Source organism: Camelus dromedarius, chromosome 29, assembly GCF_036321535.1.
Source record: "Camelus dromedarius isolate mCamDro1 chromosome 29, mCamDro1.pat, whole genome shotgun sequence".
Lineage (NCBI taxonomy): Eukaryota > Metazoa > Chordata > Mammalia > Artiodactyla > Camelidae > Camelus > Camelus dromedarius.
The window spans coordinates 20,595,373-20,618,092 of NC_087464.1; the positions used below are offsets into that span (position 1 = coordinate 20,595,373).

Consider the following 22,720-nt stretch of genomic DNA (forward strand, 5'->3'; position numbering starts at 1 on the left):
TGGAGAGTGTCTAAAAAGACATCTCCTTGCTCTCACCCATGCCCAGTCTACAGGCTAATACGTGGACAGGTAGAAAGAGCTAAGTTTCAAAGACCCCTATCCTCTCGTCTCGCTTTCCTGGTCCAAATGATATTCCCATTTGGGTGTTTAAATAAGATAGATTGAAGTGTATATTTCTTCTAACCTTTCCATTGGATTCATTTGCATGGAACTTTTTCACTATAATTCGATTCATCCATCAGGCATTGATGAGACCATTTATTGCCAGGGACTGCTCGAGACACTGGGGACAGAGGGGTGAATTCAGTGTCTGCACTCAAGGAAGTGAGAAGCTCGGAGCTGATACTGGCCCACTTGCTGAAGGGGGCCGTTCACCCTGTCTGGGGGAGACTGCAGTAAGTGACATCTGGCTCTGCCTAGGAGCAGAGGGAAGGGATTGAAGATGAAGAGAACAGCGTATGAAGGTATGAAGGTGTGAGGCAGGAGCCCGGCTGGGGAACAGCAAAGAGCCCGAGTGAGGTCATGGTGTCAAATGAAGCTGCAGGTATAAGATCAGGGCCAATCACGGCACCTTGAACTTCAGGGTAATGGGTTTGCATCTTACCTGGCAGGCAACAGGAAGCTCTGGAGTTGTGAGGAAAGTCACATCTGACTCGAGCTAATAAGGGCAAAAGGTCTGGAAAGAGAAGGGCCGCAGAGGAACCAACCGGGCAGCTGCTGCTCAGGGCGGCTGAGAGGCGGTGAGAGCTTGAATTCATGCAGTGGCGGTCGGGATGGGGCCCTTCCATTTCATTTTAAACTTAATACATTCTTTAAATAACTAAATAATGCAAGCAATGGTACTTATGTTTGGAGAACAACCAGAGGTCAGAAGCTGGGTTCAGCTTATCTTTATCTAATATTTCATTTAACCTTCTCAACAACCTCGAGCAGTGTTTATTTGGGAGTGGGCCCACGCCTTCCCGGGGGCAGCAAGGGTCACGGAAAGCTATCAAGGCCACAGAATATTAACTCATAAAACTCTCCTGGAGAGTGAACTCCATTCCAAGGTCCCTTCCAGATAGCAAAGCCACCAAGTGGAGAAGGGGAGGCAGTGACAGGTCAACCAGTGGGTTACTTACAGTGGTCACGACTATGCCAGAAGGAGAGACCCCAGGGATGTGCCGTGTGCAGGACATCCACGGGCTGCAAGCACAGTACAGACCTTTAATTTTCCACCCACGCCTTCACCGATCTTGTCCGCTCCACTCAAACTCACTCCAATCCATCTTTCCCGGCTGTCATAAGACAATGTACTGCTCTGCCTCAGTCCAGACATACTTCATTAGCACATGGCTTCTATTACTAAAATGTGTCAACAAGAGGAGCCCCCCCCCCAGCTAGGGAGCCTGGGGGTGCTGCCTGCCCAGTGTCATCACACCTGACCCTCTGTCCCATGTTGTCAAACACAGTTTGCCCCCTTGGCTCACTCCCTCCGTGACCCCAGAATTGAAACCCTCTCCAGCCTTCCTTTCCTCCTTTTGCTTTGTTTTTCTGGCTTTTTACCAAAACGCATTCTAAAACCACTTATGAATGTATCACTGAGGCCCTAAGTAAATATGCTGTAAAATATACTGGTATAGACATATTTGACTTAAGTTTCTCCACTTCTAATACAATGAATTTTCTCAGGAACTAATGCTACTCAAAGCATCACCATCTTCTGTTTATAGAATTAAAAAACAGATTCAGAGAGGTTAAGCAACTTGCCCAAGGCTTCACAGCTCATCAGCATTAAATCCCAGATATTTCTCTCTCCATCCAATTTCTCCAACATTAACCCTGTCTTGCTAAGAGCACAAACAAGTGAATGGGCATCACCTTCAACATGTCTCACAAACATTCCAAGTCGTGCACGCCTCTTAATGCAATTTACCATTCATTAGCCCGGAAACTCATGGTCAAGGAGGCAGGTTGAAGGTGGAGCAGAATAATTGCTGAGATGCTGCACCACACCCTGCCTGTCTTTCATGGGCATTCTGTCCAAAAATTTCCCCTGAGGATCCCACCTGGTGCTTTCTGTGACTCCTTTGGCTTTGGTTGACTCTCGTGGTTATGAAATCCCCACCCTTCCAGGTCTCCGGCCGGACGGTCTGTCACATTCAATTTCCATCTCATATAATCCTTTCCTGCCGGCTGGCTGGCTCCGCCACAGCCTGTCTGCCCGCCCGTTAGTAAGTTCCTTATGGGCAGCGCCAATGGCGACCCTCAACCAGCCAACCTCTCCCCTGCAAACCTGGACAGACGTACTCGCCCCACGGTTGGGGTATAACAGGCTGCTGGGGGGACAGACTCAAGACAGGTGGAGGGAAGGAAAACGCTGAGCACCGAGCCCCTCCCGGAGCAGGCTGCCCTGCCCAGTTGTGTTCAGGGCTACAACCTGTCTCCTTCCCAGTCTCCATCCGGTTGGGCTCACTTCGCCCGGTTTAATGAGCTCAGGAATGTGCTCGGTTGAGACGCCCAGTGTTTGCTTTGGCCCCTTTGAGCTGAAACATGCCCCAGGCTCTGCTCATCTGCCTACAGGCTTGTTCAACTCAGTCCTCAGAGAACAGCCAGTGGCAACAGGTGAGCTACGCCCAGAACAGGGCTCAGCGCCTGCATTTAACATGTTACAAAGCGTAACAAACAGCCACCAGGCCTGGCCTGCAGAGATGGTGCAGACCCCGCCCTGGGAGCCGGGGAAGGCTCAAAGCTTTGAAGGTGGAACCAGCTACTTCCCTCCATGAATACTGCTCGGTTCTGAGGGTCACAGGCAGCATCTGCTGTCTCTGGAGCCCACGTGGCAGTCTGGACGCTGGTCTAGGAAGCGCTGTCTGAGCACCAGCTGTGTGCTGGGCTCTGAGCTGGAGCCCTGGGACATAGCTGAACCAGAGCTCCCAGGCTGCGGGGGAAGTGGGCACGCAAGACCATCACACTCAATGTGGTCGAAGAGATAAATAAGGGCATGGAAATGGGGCCAAAATTCCCAAACCAAACTTGGGATCTGGTTACAATTTTGTCCTAACTCAGGGCTAAAGTATATAAGAAAAGACAAGGAGGGAGGGTATAGCTCAGTGGTAGTGTGCGTGCTTAGCATGCACAAGGTCCTGGGTTCAACCTCCAGTACCTCCGTTAAAATAATTAAATGAGAAAATAAATAAACCTAATTACCTTCCCCCTCCAAAACAACAACAACAACAAAAACCCAAAATTAAAAAAAAAAAAAAAGACAAGGCAAAAATTGATCTTGGAATGGTTCCAGCAAACCCAGGTTGTAAGCTTAAGGTGGAATAAAACTCAGAGCCAGGGAAGGGAACTATCTGTATCCAAGTGGAGGCGAGTACACGGAGCATCTGAGCTGGATCTCGGAGGGAGGGCGGAAGAGGCTGGAGAAGTGGACAGGCTCTTGGGTATCTAAATTCCGTGCGTGTCCTATTTCCACCCTTGAACTTCTTCCTCATACGATCTCAGTCACTGTTCTCTCTACAGACTTCTCCCACATTCCATAAGTTCATCCAACATCATGTGATCTCAGCATAATCAGACCCACATGTACCAATCCCACGTCTCCAGCCTCTTGCTGAATGAGACATTTCCTTCTAATTCAATGCAGTCTCTGTCTCTCCAAACAAAACAGAACATCAGAACACCCAAAACTTGCATAAGTACATATGGACTCTCTCGCAAGATATATTTCTTACGTATTCGAATACAATGAAGAGCCAAGGAAATTAGGAAAATGTTCCGTGCAGCATTAGTGTTGGCAGATGCCGTCAGAGCCCCACCCAGTCCTCTTGGCTCCCCCATTCCTGTACATGGCCGTGGCTGCAAACATCTGCAGTGCTCTATCCCAGGGATTTTTCTTGGCTTATGCCAGGGGCAAGCTGGACATGCTGGGGAGTTAACACCTCTGGGGGAAAAATACCGTTAAGTACACAACTCTGCCATCTGTTCTCCCAGAGGTCTCCAGCAGGACTGAGCCCCGGTTACCCAGGGCAGCCGCTCGTTCGCACGCGCTGTCCTGGTCTGCTTCTCTTCCCTGTATCACTTCCCTGCTCTGCCTCCTAAATAAACCACTTGTACTCAAGTCTTTGCCTAAGAGTGTGCTTTTGGAAGGTCCAGCCTGAGACCACCTCCCTGCCATTTTAAACCCCTTTGGCCAAGAATGCAATACGTGTTTCTTCTCTATGCTCAAGAACCTCATTTCTACCTGGAACCAGCAGGAGAAAGATGGAAGAAATTCTAAAACAAGCTAAGACACTCGGGGATGACAGTCACTCATCATCAAATCTTAGAACTGTGATGTCTGTAGGGGTTGGGGCATCGGAAGACATCAGAGGAGAAGCCAGTTGCCCGAAGGCACACACCAGGTTAACGAGAGAGCTGGAATGAAGACTCCAGCCTCTTGACTCTCAAGTTCAGGGCTGAATCCTCTACGACATATTGCTGTGAAAAGGTTTAACCAAGTGGCAAGTCCCTCCCAAGGTCACTGGCTAAGTTCACAGCCAAAGAAAAACAAGTTCTAACATTCCAACTCTCTCCCGTGAACCTTGCAAAACCTTAAAAGATGAAGTGCCCAGCCCTTTCAAAGCCCACGTGTCTATATGGCCAAGAGAAGTCAATTCTAGAAGCAATTGTTGACACAGTTTAGGCCCAGAGGAGGTTTGCCCTAACGGCAATCATTCAGATAATAACCACATCTTCAGGCCTCTTCTTGGTCTTGGTCAGGGAGATCCAGGGCTTATTGGCAGAGAACAGAGATTCTCAGCCTCCAGCTGAGCAGTCCAATCCTTAAGAAGAGAATCTGGAGCTCAAAAAAGTCTTATTCAAATGCTTATATATTTTCCATAATACACTGCACAAAATAGTGTGGCTGCTGGGGTGGCCAGAAGATCGAATAAGAAGGACTGACATGGGGACACAGGCTTATGCTTCTAAAAGGCAGCGAAATGCTAGTTCAAGTGAGTGCAGGCCTGTAATTCAGGCGTTCTCTGCTTAGCAGTGTCCCCCCCGCCCCCATCCTCCCTGCTTTGTCCTGGCCCTGACGGTTGAGGACATACCAGAATTTCACAGAGGGGCAGGCTTCTCCTGCAGAGCATAAGAGCTGTGAACCTATCTGCATCTCAGCAAAAGTGTCTAAATTATGCACCGTGAAGGCGGGATGTAAATCAGCCGCACGTACCACCCGCTGCGTGTACGCACACAACCCAGGTGCGGGAAGTGCGATCCGGCTTGCGAGCCTTCTCAGTGAGGCTTCAAATAGCTTTAAAAACAACATATTTTATTAAAACAGTGTCTTTTTCTTTTTCCTTGCTGTCTTCTCAGGATGTCCTCAACTATATTAAAGACACTGTATTTTCATTTTTATTATATGATTTCTACAAACAAGATATTTTAAAGTGAAAACTGCAGAATGGATTAAAATGTCCCTACCTCGACAACACGGCCCTCTGCACCCTGGAAACCCGCAGGACGAGGGCCGTGGGACTCCTTCAGGGGAGTTTTTTCTAACACCAAAGGCAGTGAAGCTTTGTCCTATTTTAATTTGAGTAGTTAAGAGGAATGTGACCTTATTCTGCAATCACAGGCTGGTGAGGCCCACGACATTCAGACAGGTGAATATGCCTGCAAAGGTTCCCTGAATAGTCAAGAAATTAGCATCCCCCAAAATAGCAGTGTGAGAGCAACAGGAGGGGCGCCCACTGCTCCTCTTCCTCCTCCTCTATGTCTCCCTCCAGCCCCCCTTTTCTCCCAGTCTGCCACTTGCCTCTTTTTCTCTCCTTCCTCCCCTCCATTCCTCCCTTTCCTCCTTTCTCTTCCTCTGTTCCTTCCTCCTGTCTTCCATACCCTCTCCTCTCCCTTCCTCCTTCCTCCTTTTTTGGACAGGTCCTGAGCCCACAGTCTGCATTTCCCAGTGGCCCTGAAGCAGCGGGCTTTGTGCAGGAGCCCCTTCCAGGGCCCCGCCTCCACTGCTCTGAGGGCAGGTGGCTGCTCTCGCTCCCTGGCCAAGCAGCGTGGCCAGTGCTGCCCATCAGAAGAGCCTAAGAGGGCACAGCCTGTGAGAAGGGAGGGGCTTGCTCAACAAGGAGAGCTTCTTTTAATTAAAAAAAAAAAAAAAAAGTGAGGTCATGACATTCACTCATTCATTCAACTGACAACCTTGGCTAATGTACTGAGTGCTTCTGGGTGGTGGGCAAGTGCACTAAACACCACAGTGAAACTCTGCACAGGAAGAGGGGGAGCGCAGAGGGCAGAAGTGCAGCTCTTGCGGGAGAAGGGGGTGTTGGAAGCAGGGACAACTTATCTAAGGAGCCGGTGACCGTGTAATTCCTTGTCCAGCAGAGGACACATGTGAGAGTGGCGAATCCGGGGGCAGCTGTTGGGAATCAGGGCTGTCCCCGGCAAATTGTGACACCTGGTCACCTTGGCTCTGGAGATTGTTTGGGGGGAGGCCCCCATTTGGAAGATAAGGGTACTGTGCGTCAGACAAAGTGAACAGCAGGAAGGTTTCGTGTGTTTGGGGAGATGCCCATCAGGAGTAAGGCTGGAGAGACGCTGGAATATAAGACTGGAAATGTCCATTTAGAGCCAGCCTTTAAAGGATCTCAGATGCAAAGCCAAAGAGCTCTGCTTTTATTCCTCAGGCGTTAAGTATAATGCTAGAAAAAAAAAAAATTATTACTATCACATCAACAGGACAAAAAAGAAAAAAAAAACATATAATCATATCAACAAATGACCCATAGGTAGTTTATAAAAACCAATACCTACAGCTAACAATAACAACAAAAAAATGCTCTGTGAACTGAGATTAGAATACTTTCCTATTATGATAAAATATCTACCCCAAAACACCACCAACACTAACCCTGGTAGAGAAATACTGCTAGAAAATAGGATGGGAAAAATAGCCTCTACATTTAAAATATATATATGTATGTATATTTGCATGTACATGTATGTATATTTGAAAATAAACTCAGTAAGAAATATGTAAGATCTGTAAGAAAAATTGCTAACATTCACTGAGAAACAGAAAAGAAGGCCTTAATAATTAGAATTATACAGCATTCTCCTGAGGCAGAGATAACATTATAAAGATGTCCAGTCCATAAAAATCACAACCAAATTTTATGACAGCTTTTTTTTTAACATTTTTATTGATTTATAATCATTTTACAATGTTGTGTCAAATTCCAGTGTTCAGCACAATTTTTCAGTTATTCATGGACATATACACACTCATTGTCACATTTTTTTCTCTGTGAGTTATCATAACATTTTGTGTATATTTCCCTGTGCTATACAGTGTAGTCTATTCTGCAATTTTGAAATCCCAGTCTATCCCTTCCCACCCTCCACCCCCCTGGTAACCACAAGTCTGTATTCTCTGTATGACAGCTTTTTATTTAAAATTTTTCTGAAACAATAAATGCATGGGGGAAAAAAAAAGATAACTCTGAACTAGAAAAGCGGGCAGAGGGAATTGGTCCTACGAAGTGTCAATATCCCCTGCAAAGCTGCAGGACTTAAACAGTGTCCTGCAGCTGCAAGAGATGATTGATTTGTGGAAAGTCCTGAAATTCTTGACTGTACACATGAGGGACCAGAGTAAAAATACTATTTTCTGTTCAGCTTCAGTGGGACCTGTGAACGATTCCCCAGATGGCATGCAGGTCTCTACCCCGACGTGATGGAGATTTGAACTTGACCACTGTTTTAGGGCTGCCTGTTTACTTCCGTCTGGCAACACTTCCAGAATGATCCTTCAGTAAAGCAAGAACCAAGTCAGTGTTGGGGAGTGGGCTGTGAAAAAGAAAAACCACCAATAAGCTGCTCTCGTCAAACACTCCCCCAGCTCGCTGGCCCCTCCCCCAGGTTCCTGGCTGCTGGGTGAGGCCTTGTGACCAGCTCTAGCCAATGGGCTTCAAGAGGAAGTGACATGTGCTACCTCCAGCCCAAAACATAGAAGTAACCTTCCAGCCGTCTTCCCTGCCATAGCAACCAAGGAAACGGATCCTCACGAGATAAGGATGCTTCCATTAGCTCGCTCCTTGCATAGGGCAGAGCCTCCCACTAACCCTTACTGGACACGCAGTGTGGTTGAAAAACCGACCTTTGTCATGATAAGCCACAAAGATACCAGGATTAATTAGTTACTGTAAGATAACCCAGCTCTCCTGACTAATAAGACCAGTCACCTCAGAGTCAGCATTTCAAAGCAGTGGCTCCCAGCTCAGGCCACACATTATATCACCCGGGAGCCCTGGAAACAATGCCAGGTCCCAGGCTACCCTCCAAGAGCTTCTGACTTTATTGCTCCGACTGTGGTTCAGGCAGCATAGTTTTCCGAGTTCCCCAGGAGCAAACCTGCAGAGTGTGCTGTGCAGCCCAGCTGAAAACCACTGCTTTCAGTTAAGAAGCTGAGCATCCTCTAAGACAGGACTGCGTGTGGTCATGGTCGGGTCAGCTCCTGCGCTGCAGACTTTGCCCCACGAGCCTGGTCTTCACTTGGATTTATGCTGCCCCAAGCTTGCACACAGTCGCTGAGTCTTGAGAAGCTGTGTGTGGGCTTCAGTGGAGATTGGGTAACAAGCATTCAGAGGTGAGATCCAGGGCAAAGCACCATCTTTGCCCATGTTCAAGGCACCTCTGTAAAAAGGCAAGTAGGGCCTGGTGTGGGGAAATTCAGCCTGGGGTGTTCAGCCAGTGCTCTGCATGGAAAACTTTTCAGAACGAAGACCCTCTCGGTATTTGGGAGCGTGCTGATTCTGCGCCACTGTGCTCTGATATCACCTGCCAATTGGGGTCACGAGAGACGCCGAGACTGGAGGTTGGGTTTCTGACACAGGGAGTGAGCATTCCTGCTGTCATCAGTCTGGGACTGGATCTCAGTCCAGGAGGCTGGATTCCAGGGAGCACAGGCAGGCTCACGACCCTCTCACAGCAGCAGTAGGTGGGTTCCACTGCCCGGGGCAGGCTGAGAGATGGCCAGGAAAACGTCCTATAAAATCACAATTCTTTGTAAGTGTAACTTTATCCCAATGTTTCATAAAGTCTCATCAGAATATACAGACGGGTTTCTGCACCACTTGGAAAATTGGGGTCCTTTTCATAATAAATATGTCTCCTCTCCTGCTCCCCACCTCAGGCCCGCATGGTGGCAGCCTCTGTGACCTGACAGGGATCAGTGGGTACAGAAGCCCACAGAAAGAGATGGGGCCAGCAGGAAACGACAGAAGCCAAGGCTCAAACCACCACCCCTGGGCATTTCCAGAGAGGAACAAAATAGGGAAGGAAGTTCTAAAGGAAAGCTGAAGCCTGTAACTCTGGCAGACGAGAGCCCAAAGCCATGGTCGTGTGGGCCATTATGTTCTCCCAGTAAAAGTGACATCTCGCCCAGAAGGACCAGGGTTGGGAGGACTCAGGAGCTGCGGGGCTGGCCCTGGGACAGACTGCTGAGCATCAAAATCACAGTGTCGAAGAGGCCTGTGGAGCCCTGACCCTCAAGGGGCTCTGGTCCAGGGGCGGCTGTGGAATTCCCGGGCAGCAATGATGCTCGGCCAGTGGTGGGAGCATGTGGAACTGCCAGGTCAGAAGTGGGTGGTGAGGAGTGTGGCGGCTCGGGTGGGCGAAACCATCTGGAATAAAGTGGACCTCTTGCTGGCAGCTGGGGAGCTCAGGCCAATAAAAGCTGGATGAGGAGCCAGAGTCCAGCCAAGCTCAGGGCAGACCCAGTTCCCAGAGAGCCAACCAGGAAACAAAGGCAAGCCCGTTCTTGCAGCAAAGGACAAGCGTGCAGACCCAGGGGCAGAGGTTCCATCCAGCTATGAGTGTCACAATGACTGGGCTGCCTCCCACCCCGCCAGGGCAGCTAGCAGACTCTGAGCCCACAAACTAACTCCAAACAAGAGCCCACACACCGCTGCCCTGATGCACCTCTCACCAGGGTCAGGATTCCCTGCACAATTCCCAGCCCCATGGATGCCACATGTGTGTTCATCGGATGTGGAAGATCCAATGGTATGTCCAAACAGGAAGTGCACTTTCTACCCTCTCACAGGGCTGCCTCTGTCTCTAGAGACTCACTGTCCACAGCCCCAAAGCCTCTGTTCACCCACTCAGGGCTGCCCCGCAGATCTGCAAATACCTGGCCTGCACCTGCTACCCACCCTCTCTTCCTGGGCCAGTGGCAGACATCACTAATCAATCCCAGCAGCTTTTGCCACCAAGTCTGCCTGAGGCCTTGGCCTCCTCATCACAGCAGCCCAGGCTGGTAACAGCCACCCGACATGTGCTTTTATTCCAAGAACACGGCGGAGCCCACTAGATGCAGCAGACCCACTGTGATAGCATCTTCCACACTGCAAAGGCGGCATTCATGGTTGCAATGGAGACTACGGCCCCCGAAAGCTAAAATATTTGCCATCTGGCCCTTTGCAGAAAAAGTATGCCGACCCCAAGTAGGGGCAAAGCATGCTCAAATTTGGTTTTTCTCCAAGAACGATAAAATTGTCATTAAACTTACAGAGTATATGTTTCTATTCACAAAAAGAAATGTAAACAGAGAGTTATCTGAAACAAAAAAAATAAGGGGATGGAGACACCTAGTTACTGTGGGAGTCAAATGGGACTAACTTCCGGGGTTGCCACACCGAGTTAACTCAACCTTGGTTTGAAAATTTACTTTAATTCTCTTCCTAGAGCCAGAGCCTTCTCAGGCTGTGTTTCTCTGATATCCGGTATCTGGTCTTCTCTGACGTCTAATATCTATCTGGTCTTCAGGCTACAAGGAGTCTGCTCCGGGGACGCAAGCCCTCCGCTGGCAGAGAGCAGGAAGACTCCAGCACAGGGGCTCGCTAAGGGCCCTTCCAGCTGGGCACTGGAACGTCACACCCCTTGCTTCCCGCCCTGGGCTCAGGGTGGGAAAGATGGAGAAAGATTGGCAGCTTCACCTTCTTCTCCACCTGCCCAAGAACCCGCGACTCCCTCCTTTTAATTAGACTGTATTTGCCGGGCTCCTCCTGGTCCGGCCCCTGTTGTCTGTCGGAAGGAAGAGCTAACTAACATCAAAAGCACTGGTTTAGCCCACTGCTGCTTTGTATGATCACTGCCCATTCTCAGCAGCAGCTTCGAAGCTGCCTCTCCCTGCAGAACACGGTATCCGCATGAAGCATATGACGGCACCCTCCCCGTGCCTTTAAACAGTGATCTGAAATGCAGCTCACCTGCCTTGTCAGTCAAACACATGGGCACCTCCTCTCGCTGCCTTCAAGGGGACTCCGGTGCACTTGGAGACTATTAGTCCGTACCTGTGCGATCAAGAGACTGGGGTCAGGAATCAGGGTTCCATCTCCCCTCCTGGTTCACCAACATGTGTGTTGCCAAGAACTGTTAGGTGACCATGGCTGGTCCTTCTCATCAGACGAGCAGCTCAAAGCCTTACCATGAGGTGTGAGGGGAGCTCACACCTCAAAGGAAGGGGCCTCCGTCCCCGGCCCCCGGGCCTGGCAGAGAACCCGCACAGATTCAGTGAAATTCGCCATCCCAGCTGATGGCCGTTCCTTCTCTTGATCATGGTACAGAGCCAAGGTCCAAACGACTTGAAAGCAAGACCACAAGATGTGGGCTTTGTCTCAGCACGGTCCTGGGGCAGAGTGGTGTGTTAACCAGATTTCTAATTCCTGTAAATTGATCTTTAACATCCACAAAATGGCCACAAGCTGCCCCCAAGTAAACCCTGGCTCATCCCAAAACATCTGGAGACTAGATGGCCCCAACCCCCGTGCTCTAACGGTCACCATGAACGTGAACTTCGCGGGGGCGTCACTTTCAGGCAGAGCCAATGCCAAGCTTGCTCACCCTGCCTGGCCCACTCCTGTCCAAGGAAACCACAGTAAAGGCACTTGCCCACAGCTCCCTCTCTCCCTCCGCCTCGTGACCCACCCTGTGCTTCCCTTGAGGGGGCCTACTTGGCGTGCAGCATTCTCCCCAGGGAACTGTGAGTCTAAACTAATAAAGCTATAAACCTCTTTCCGGTTTCTTTTGCTCTGCAACTGACCTCACCATACCGCACCCAGATTGAGATGGTTAGACCAAGTGGAAACTGAGATTCTAAAATGGTGACACTCCATTAAAAAAAGACAAAAAAAAAACCCTCCATTTTAAAAAAGTAGGGGGAGGGCATAGCTCAGTGGTAGAGTGCATGCTTAGCATTGGCGAGGTCCTGGCTTCAATCCCCAGTGCCTCCATTAAAAATTTTTTTTAATAAAATAAAATAAAACTCTGACAGCCAAAGAGTCATTAACAGAGGGATATGTGTGAAGGAAGTGAATTGGAAGCCAGCAGAAAATTCCAAGAAAGAAAAGGCAGAAAGGAAAGATCTTACTGGAAAGAAAGTGTTACAGACGCAGTTCTTTTCCTCTGTTTAATAGGTTTAATAGATTCGTTTGAAACTTGCTAAAGATACTTTTCATCCAGATAGCAGGGAGGCACATAATGTGACAACCTTATGAACACGTTGGAGAGAAGTGCAGTTATCTTTCCAGGTGGGTTGGAAGCCAATTCAACCTGGAAGGTGGTCAGAGCCACCAACCAGACTGCAACCGTGCCTTGGAGGAAGACGTGGAAGGCAAGTTTACCTAATGTGCAAATGCCATGGGGCTGACCCAGTGCTGAACAAGTTGGGTGATGAAGTGAGGACCCGTGAGACCAGACCTGACAGCAGCATAGCCTTGTGGTCAAGGGCAGAGGCTCTGAGCTGAGTCCACGTGGGGTTGAACCCCAGCTCCACCACTTACCGGCTTGGGAGACTGAGCTGGGTGAGTGGCGGTGGCCGTTGGTGGCCGTCACTGCCCGTGGGCCGGGAGCATAGAGAGGGCAGGTGTCTGGTGTGGGCCACCGCCCGCTCTCAGGCAGCTGTGGCCTTTCATGGGGAGGGGCGGTCTGAAGGCCCTGGAGGGAGCAGAGACGAGGTGTGGGCTTCTGCATGGGTGGACTGTCAAACCCAGGAATGGAGCAGAATGAGGTGTGGTCTGGGGAGTGTTTGGGTCAGATCCTCGGTCACCATCACCACCCCAGGAAATGAGAAATCCAAGCAGAGTCAGTGGGCAATTTTAGGCTGATGGGTTGGCAGGAAGGCCGGCGTGGGAGCCAGGCCAGTGCCTAAATCTCAGTGCTCGGCAGCCGCAACAGCACCCAGCTCTCAGTGAGGCCTGAGCCACCTTCAGTCCTAAAAGCCCAGCATGTGCTGACTGCAACACGTGATTAAGACCCCAGCCCATCTGCTGGCTTTATGGTTTGGGACAAGTCACTTAATATTTCTGATCCTCAAAGTCTGCAGCGATATAGCAGGAATATCCTACCTTCCAGGCCGTTGTGAGATCAGATGAACTAATTACAGTAAAATATTTAGCACAGTGCCTGCCACAGAGCAGACACTCAGCAGTTAATCTCTTCCCCCTTCTCCTCCTTCTCCATCTCCCACTTCACACTTTGCAGAAGGAACCAGAGTGAGACACCTAATGGGGAGTAGTTCTGAAAGCAACGGGCCCTGAGGGGGAGGAGAGTCGAGTGAAGCCTGAGACAAGAGCCCATCACCGGGCCCTAGAAGGGGCTAGACCATGAGGACTACAGTCCTCTAGTTCTGCCAGTTGTCAAGCCCCACCTTTGAAGTTGCCCAGGGACCACGGCGGTCCCATCGAGGGCGGGAAAGCCCAGACAGCACCCTTAGCTGGCAGAGGTTTGCAGAGTCCCAACCTCAGGCCGCTGGGGACTGAGCCACATTTCCTTGGTTGCTGGCACTTACTGGGGGAATTTTGCTTTTCATCTTTCTTTGGCTTCCTTAGGATTTCTCCACATAAACTGGTAAACTGGATGCATTTGCCAAATGTGAATCATCCAAGTTGTCTGAATGCATGTGCACATTCCAAAGGAGAAGTTCCCAGAATTCCTGCGCCCTGGGTGCCGTTAAGAGTTCACCCAGACCAGGGGCTCCAAAGAGACCCCTTAAGAAAGCAATTAAAGATCTAGATTCTCACCCACACATAACTGCTTAAACATACAAAATTTTCTTAAAATTTCAGAGATTTCACAAGATCCCCTCCACAGATCCATAAACCCTACAGTAAGAACTTCAGTCAACCCCCTTAGGTTGTAGATGGGGGAGTTGAGATCCAGAGAGGGGAAGGGACGGGGCCAAGGTCACACAGGGTATAGTGGCAGAACCAGGTGGCATATTTCTCACCATGCCTCTTAATACGTGTATCCAGGAGGTGTCACCCTGGCCAAAAGGTGGAGTTACCTGAATACAGCCTCATCTTTGCCTCCTGCACCTGGGGAAATTGTTGGGCGCCTCTCCAGCTGCCAGAGCCGTTTCTCACCACTAGGTGGCGCTTGTGCCATGTGTTAGACTGGAGTTACAGACTAAAACACCTTGGAAAATTAGAGGTGATCCAACTACCTACCCCTCCTGATTACAGATGGGAAAGCTGAGGCCAAGGGAAAGCAAAAGACATCTTGAGTTATCTTGAGCAATTCCTTCCTCCTCTATGACAGGCAGTCTCCCCCTTCCAACCCCAAAAGGCATTTAGACTAAAAACAGTTTCCACAATGGAGCCTAGGGTTTCACGGAAGTTCCGTGGGAAACGGGACCCCCAGACCTCCAGACTAAGTGAGCAGGACATAGACCTCTGAGCCCCTCACCTTGTGCGGCCACCAGACCAGCCCTGTTTTACTTGTTTTTATATAATGGGCTTCTACACAAATTTGCATTTGAACAAAGGCTTCTGTGGCTAAAAACAGTTTGAAACCCTTGGCCTCGGTGGGCACTGAGGGTACCTATGGCCCAGGAATTCCACAAGAATCTGTGTGGCTTCAAACCCTTAAAAGGCATGAGGCCCCCTGATGACCCGGAGAAGTTCTGGGGAGGCACCCAGCCAGCAGGGGCGGAGCTAGGGCTCAAAGCAGGCAGGTCTCCTGACAGCAGGCCCGGGCTTGTCCAGCGGCATCAGCAACGTGTTAACGGAGCGCCTGCTTTGCCCCGGGGATTGTGTCTGTGCTTGCTCAGCGCCTCACACCTGTTGTTCAATCTACTTCTCCCCACATTCGGCACTTTGGGTGAGGATTAGCTCCCCATTTTACAAATGAGGAAACTGAGGCTCAAATGATCTCAGTTTAAGAGAGAAAATGAGCCAGGTATTCTCAGGGATGGAATTATTTTGGACTCCCTGTCTTTCAGGAGGAACTCTAGAAGTGGAAGGCAGCTGAAATGCAGGCACTCCGAAAGTATCCCCAATCCCCAGGCTTCTACCTGTGGTCCAGTCACTGCCCGGCCCCCTGGGGGCATCTCTCCACCCCTCCGCACATGCTCAGCTCTTCTTTCCCTCCCGCCCTCTTGGCCGTCCCCAGCCTTGCTCTTCTCGACACCAGTCAACCCCTGGCAGACATGGACTCCCAGAAGCCTGCTGCCTGAATTGGGCAGAAAGCTACCCAAGCCCCTACTCACCAGGGCAGCGAAGGAGACAGGAGGCCCATGAGATAGACCCAGGTCAGATGACAAAAGGTCTGTGTTCCCACCTATGGAGGTGAGATCACAGCTGGGTCAGGTGGCCCCATGTTACATATACTTCCATTCCTGGGTGTTGTTTCTTCCCTCATCATTTCTTTCCTTTGTAACTATGGGCATTTTTTTTTTTTTCTGTCAAATGTCCAAGGTGGGAAGTATAGGAGGAGGACTTGGGAGATAAGTCAGCAGAATCAGAGAAGTGTTTGGGTCCAACACCATTGCAGATGATTCCACTCTCCCTCTCTTTAGGCACCAGAAGGTCCCTACTTGGGCAGTGTTGTTCCCGAGGGCAATGGCTCAGCCAACAAGCAGGGAAACTGCTCACTGCACGGAGCAACGCCGTGTTACCTGGGCGGGTGCTTTATGGTCCACCCGACCCTTTCGCCACCGTTGGCTCTTGGATTCAGACCTCACATCCCTGTGAGGCAGCAGGGCGATTACCATCATTCCTAGTTTACAGTTGAGGGAACCGAGGCCCACAGGGGCTCCAATGACTCACTGTAAACAGGTTAACAAGGCCCAGATCCATGAGTCATCTTCCGGGCCGACAATGGCTGGGCCCAACACCGTCTAGACTGTCCTATCAGTTGTCACGGGACCCCCGCCTCGGGACTGGTGTCAGAGGCAACCGGCATCACCCGCCCTCAGAGGGCCACTGTCAAGCCTGGGGACGCGTCCTTCCCACCCCCCACCCACTCCCACCAGTGCCCTCGCCTTTCAGGCCACAGGGCCGGTTCAGGACATTCTGCAGTGTCCATCTACCAAAATATCCTGACGTCTGGTTCTCTGCCAACCCTGCTAGAAACCACTGGGGTCACACAGTGAGTAATTACCCGCATTAAAAGTAAAGGGCTGGTGATAAAACACTTCAGCCGTGTGCACTGAGACCATGTGTCTGTCCTGTGGATTGTGGGATGTTTGGCAGCCTCTGCTTCATCCCTGGCCTCCACATGAGAAGCCAGCAGCATCCCCCAGACTCCATATCAAAAATGTCTCCAGATATGACTAAATATCCCCCCGGGGGGGGGGGCAAAATTGTCCTGGTTGGGAACCACTGAGAGACAACTCCAGGCAACTGACTACATGAGCACCACCTAAACCTCCCCTCCTTCCTCACCTGCCGGCCAGGCAGCCCTGTATGCTTTATACAGCATGTTCTTCTCGCCCTTCTCAAATCCAGCCCGACCTCTCCAGCTCTGATGGGGCTCTAGGTCAATGCTTCCCCTTCCACCTAGACCATCAAGACACTCCCCTGATTATTCCCTCCGAGGTTGGTCAGCCTTGCCAGCATCGGATCCGTTGAATCCACTTTCTAGACTGCCCCTAAATCTTCTCTCTAAAGCAAATACCTGGCCGTGTTGCTCTCGCTCTTAAAATCCTTGAGTGGGTTCTCATTCCAACCAGACAAAGTAAGAGATGAAACCAGCCCTGTCCACCAGAACCTTCTGAGATGATGGGACCAGGGATGCTCTGTGTCTGAGCTGACCAATGTGGCGGCCACTAGTCCCATGTGCCCAGTGGGACTGAGGAACTGAATTTTTTAATTTTACTTGAAGTTGATTCATTTACTGAACAGTGTAAGTCTGCCTACTTAACAAGGCTTACACTTCCTTGCATAGATCATCCGGTGTGAACCTGGTATTAGAATCAACTGGGAAGCTTTGAAAAATCCCATGATCCAGTCAGTCAGTACATCTGGGGTGGCGCCCAGGCCTTGGCATTTTTAAAGCTCCTGGGGTTAATCCCTCATGCATACAAGGATGGGAATTGCGTCTCCAGACCCTGCTGACCTCCTCTCCCCTCACCTCCAGGGCTCCCCAACACACCCCCTGTGCAGCCCCAAACAATTCAGTCATGGGCAGTCACTTGCATTTTCCTAAGAATTCAACGCCACGTCCTGCCTCGTGCCCTTGTTCACTCTGTTCCCTCTGCCCGGAATACTCTTATCAGCCCCGTTTAGGATGGCACCCAAAGTCTGGGAGAGGTCAGGGTGATGTATCATTAAGCAACTTACGGGCTGAGGGAAAGGAGCAGGTTTGGATGGGAGCATTCCTGCGCTGGGAAGGGCTGAGGCCTGCAGCAGAGCCAGGTGGGGACGCTGAGCCTTTGTCCACCCAGACAGGACAGGACACCTCAGGCAGCCACTACTCATGTCAGAACATGCAGGGAGCAGTTCATGCCGGGGTGACTGGGCTTAACCACATGGGCTACCTGCCTTGGTTAGTTTTCCGGATAAATTCTCAAAGTTTTGCTTCACTCCGTCACCAAGCTCTAAACCTCAGTGTCCTCGTCTGTAAAACAGGGATAATTATAGTACCTACTTCTACAGGTTGTTAAGTGAATTAATACACTTAAAGGAGTTAGCACAGCACCCGGCACATGGTAAGCACTCAATGAATGTCGCGGTTATTAATAATAATTTAATAGGTTTATTATGGACAGAGCTGAGACCCTGTAAACATTTCACAATAGAGTGCTGTTACAGGTATATAGTAAACTGGAAGTGCAGTTAAGCTGTACGTGCTTAGCATTTTATATTTATTATCTCATTTAGTCCTCATAACAACCTTTGGTATGGGTACTGTTATTATCACCCCCGTTTTACAGATGTGACCACTGAGGCTCAGAGTGGTTGATGACTTGACCCAAGGTCACACAGCTAGTAAATGATGGTGCCAGAAATGAACTCAGGTAGGCTGGCTCCAGTCCATCTTCCTCTCACGTTAGGTCACCTGTGGACTCTTCAAAAGCTCTTGTCAATTGGGTTTGTTCTCCCCACTTTAGGACAGAAAAAGGCTCAGAGATGAACAGTGAATTGCCCAGGATGACAGAGCAAGGGAGAGCATGGTAGATGGGGCACTGACTCAAGGCTGACCCGAGTTTTTCTACTCAAGGAGGGGGCTCAGACCCAGGGCACTTGGGCCCTCCACAAAGCTAGTGTAAGCTGTTTACAAAGAAACGGAGCCTTTTGGAGCGCAGCCCTGAAAGGAAATAAGGTTTGTGCCTCTGTCATCCAACCATCGTTGCCATGGTCTCCGCATGCTCTTAGCAATTAATTACCACTATTAATTTCCACTATTACCCGGCTCATTGCATTTCTTCCTTTATGTCTATTGCCAGCTCTGGGGCCAGGCTGTAGTTCAGAGAAGGGGCACCTGACCCATGCAGAGGTGCGTCCCAGCACGGTCACCTGCCAGCTCAGCACGGTGTAGAGGAAACAGCCCAAGGCTGGGCACTGGGGCAGCTCGGAGAATTTAAATCTCCCAGAAGCCACACCTGAGGTGGACCTGATGAAGATCCACCAGACAGAGGCAGCTATTGGCCACTTCAGAGCAGTCAGTGCCGTAAGGTGTGGGAGAGCCCTGGGCAGGGGCTCAGGAGACCTCATCCCGTCTCCACGGCTGCTGAGGTGAGACTGTTCTCAGCGGCAGCTCCCTGCGGACTTCAGCTCCTGCCCCGCCCTGTGCTGCCCCGCCTTGGGATTTGGCACCTGCTCACACACAGCTTTGGGGGAAGGAGTGGGGTTGGGGGGGCATTTCCACGTGCTTCTCACTGGTCTCACCTTGAGACCAGCCCTGCTGCTCACGGGCTCTGGGCTGGGTGTTGCCATCGGGGCTCAGGGGCTCAGGCAGTGGGAGGAAATGTGGTCTCCATGCCACCCCTACCTTCCTGCCAGTGCCCTAGTTGGCTGGCTGACCTAGTGCTGCAGCTGCTGGGGGCGCTGGCAGTTTGAAGTGCATTCCTGGGACCGGAGCTGGGCCTGGCTGGTGGCCCCCAGTCCTGAAGAGCTGAAGGGAGGAGCATGAAGGGACAAAGGTGGCCTGGGGTGGCCTCCGCCCTGTGGAGCACTGTGGGCCCGGGGTCGGGGCAGGGCTTGGAGGAAAGGCATGCAAGGCTCATAGCAACCCACTGCCAGAGGCCGAGGAAGGACCGATCTTTGGAAAGGGAGCTGTGATCCCAGGGAAGAGGGGTCATCTGCCAGCCCAGCACAGTGCCAGAGGAAGCACAGCCACGGCTCCACACTCCAGAAGAGACTGCTGCCATTTCCTCGGGAGCCGCGGGTCAGCTGGCTGGCAGAAGGGGGTGGGGTGCGGGGGTGTCCAGAGCAGGGTGTAACATCCCAGAAGAACCAGGCAGAGTGATGGATCCAAACTGAAATGGGGCATCTGAGAGCCGAACCTCAGGCCTGTGAGCAGGTCCACATGGGGCCTGGGGCCTGGGGCTCTGAGGTCAGTGTGATCCAGGAAGGACTCAAGTCTGGGGTCTGGGGCAGCCAGAGCCAGGGCAGCGCGCCAAGGGGCCTCGTGCCAGGTTGGCTTGGAAATGCAGCAGGCTGCAGTGCACAGGCAGCTTCCTCTAGGACCCAGGGGGACAGAGGCGGCGGCTGCTCCCTCCTTCTCTTGGACACCATGGTTCCTGCACAAGGAGAGAAGGGTCAGCAGGGATGGGAAACACCACAGATATGGGCACCTTCCATAAAGATGTTCAGCTTTGGGGCCCAGAGAGGGCAAGGAACCCACCCAAAGTCACCCAGCAGGCAAGTGGCCGAGTTTGAGTCAGATTCCACGACACCCGGCCCCCTTTCCTGTAATAACGTGGGCTGGGGAATGTGCTCTTTCCCTCACACACAGGCAGAGGCTTTGCCCTCACTGCCTGGCACAGAACACTTCCCTGTTGTACTGTTCGTGGTCTTCTGACCATTATTACTAACATTCATTACACCGGGCACCCTACATCTTGGATCTCATGAAACGGAGTCCTCTTTCAGTTCTGAGGGGTACTTTGAATTGCTCTTTTATAGATGAGGGAACTGGGCTCAGATAGGTATGGTAACTTCCTCCAAATCACAGAGCCAATTAGTGTAGAGCTAGGATTCAAAAACTTCACTGAGACTCCACCGAAGCAAGTCAGCATATCCACACATGCTCTGCCACCGAGGAGAGCCCATGGCTGTCTGTCCTTCTCTGGTCCCATATCCTGGCAGTGCACACAACCAGAAGGCAGGCTTTCGGTCTCTGCTTTTAAAAACTGCTAACGTCAGGTGAAAGGGCAGATGTGCTGATGTTAACCTGAGGGAACACCGAGAATCCAGGGAAGTGGCGAGAGGCATGGTCCCTCTCTCTGCAGTTCCCTCTGAAACAAGTCAACACTGGCTAGACCTCCCTCAGGTCCAAGGAGAGATAGTCCCCTGAAACAGGAAGCACACCACTCCTCACATTTTCTCTGGAGTGGGGACCGGGGTGGCCAGCCCAGGGGTCTGCACTGCAGAGAATCTTTCCCCAAAGAGGCTGCGCACATGGCAAGGACTTAAGCCTACGTTCAGCCTGGCCCTTGAAAGGAGGCAGGGCTGCAGAGAGCCACATTCTGAACCTTCCTTCCCTCCACGTGGGAAGGCAGAAGAAAGACCCACCTCGCAGAACTGAGACAGGGCAAGCTCGAGGCTGCGCACAAAGGTCCCAGCACAGAGGCTGCACCGTCTCACTTGCGAAATGAGAAGAGTCATGAGAAACATTCACCCCCAGAAAGCATGGGGCGTTGTTCTGGAGATCAGCCCAGTTGAAACGATCAAAGGTGATGGAGGGGTACGTCCTCCTGAAAAGGCTTTCCAACATCCTCTCTTTTTAAATTTTGAAAATTCATTTCCAGTTCCAAAGCAACTCATCTTGTTTTTTGCTTCTTAATTTTTAAACATAAAACCTACAGAAGAGCACTCACTCAAACCAAAAGTTTGCTAATCCCACTACTTTCTGCGGGTCTATGAAGAAGGGAATGCCTCAGCCCACCACTCACCACCACTCCACCAGCCTCCCACCTCCCCAACCCCGTCGCTGCCCCAGAGGTAACAATTCAAACTCCTGGTGGTTCCTTCCAGACCTTCATCTGTGTTTAAACAAACACGTGTTGACATGTTTAGTAGATCAGTAATGGTCAAAGTATTCCAAGTGTCTTCTTTCTCTTAGAATAATAACAATACACATGTTAAACAAAAAAAATTATGAAGTTTTAGAATATAAATATAAAGAGCCACCCACCTACCAGTGCACTGACTCGGTCCAGCTTCCTCCCACCCCGCGCCCCGGGGCAGTGGGCGGCCAGAGCCTGCAGGGAGCGGCTGTGACTCAGTGTGACCGCTGACCCAGGCAGGCAGGCCAGGGAAGGCAGGCAGGAAATGTCAGGAGCGCATCAGGGGAACGTGGCTCATCGATGTGGCATCGGCACCTGCCTCTGGGGAGCTCCAAGGAGTGCTCTGAATCGGGCTGACAGCTCCATTAGTTGCCAGCTCTGGCCACGTCTTCTGGGACTGGCGACCCCACCCACAGCCAGCAGGAAGACACACCCGATCTACAAGGACCCTACAGGGCGTAACAGGACACCACACCTTTGCTGACAGTCACAATAAAAACCAGCGGCTGAGCACCCACCCAACACCAGGGATTTGGGGGGTTTGTTTTAACCCCCACAACCTCCTTGTCAGATACTTATGATTGACCCCATTTAGAGATAGGAAAACTGAGGAGTGATGGTACCAGCCTAAGATCACATGAGCAGGAGAAAGCCCACATTCCCATCCTACTCCCTGTGGTCAGAAGGCACAGTGTGCTGTCTTTTCATATCACCCCATAAGGAAGATACTTTTCCCCCCACTTGACAGATGAGAAAACTGAGGCCCAGAGAGGTCAAAATCCACACCTCCCATTCTGAAAAGCCCTCCTCCTCCTTCCTGAATCCCAGCGTGGGGGTGGTGCCAGGGAAACGGAGAAGGGCAGATTGCATAACATCCCTCGTTCTCTGCCAAAAGCTGCAAACACCCACTTTCCCCATTCACGAATCTGGGCAATGAGTGGTGGGAGTTAGGGAAGGATATTTTAAAAAAAAATCTTCAGTCAGGGAATTTCACAGTATAATTATATAGTGAGGACACCAAATTAGCAGGAAGAGGGGACCGTCAGCTGCAGCAGTCACTGCTTACATCCCCACGTTCGCAGCCAGCTCACAGCCTGCCGGGTGGGCCAGGGAACTCCCCTCTAGATCCTGAAGACACACAGGACACCCCTGGAAGAGTCCGCAGAGACCACTGACCCCAACCCCCACATCTCATAGTTAGGGAAACTGAGGCCCCAGAGGAGGAGCTCATGC

General features: G+C 51.0%; 1 long non-coding RNA gene across 2 annotated transcripts; it reads right to left on the minus strand.

The window, feature by feature from the left end:
- Window positions 1-7,210: 7,210 nt before the first annotated feature.
- Window positions 7,211-21,999, minus strand: LOC116149367 (uncharacterized). Of its 2 annotated transcripts, XR_004132966.2 has the most exons (4): window positions 21,616-21,999; window positions 19,146-19,999; window positions 11,247-11,330; window positions 7,211-9,022 (listed from the first exon to the last, which is right to left on the minus strand). It is a non-coding gene; the product is annotated as an uncharacterized LOC116149367 (long non-coding RNA). The 2 variants fall into 2 exon arrangements; XR_010378305.1 differs by lacking the exon at window positions 19,146-19,999.
- Between the last annotated feature and the right edge of the window lie 721 nt (window positions 22,000-22,720).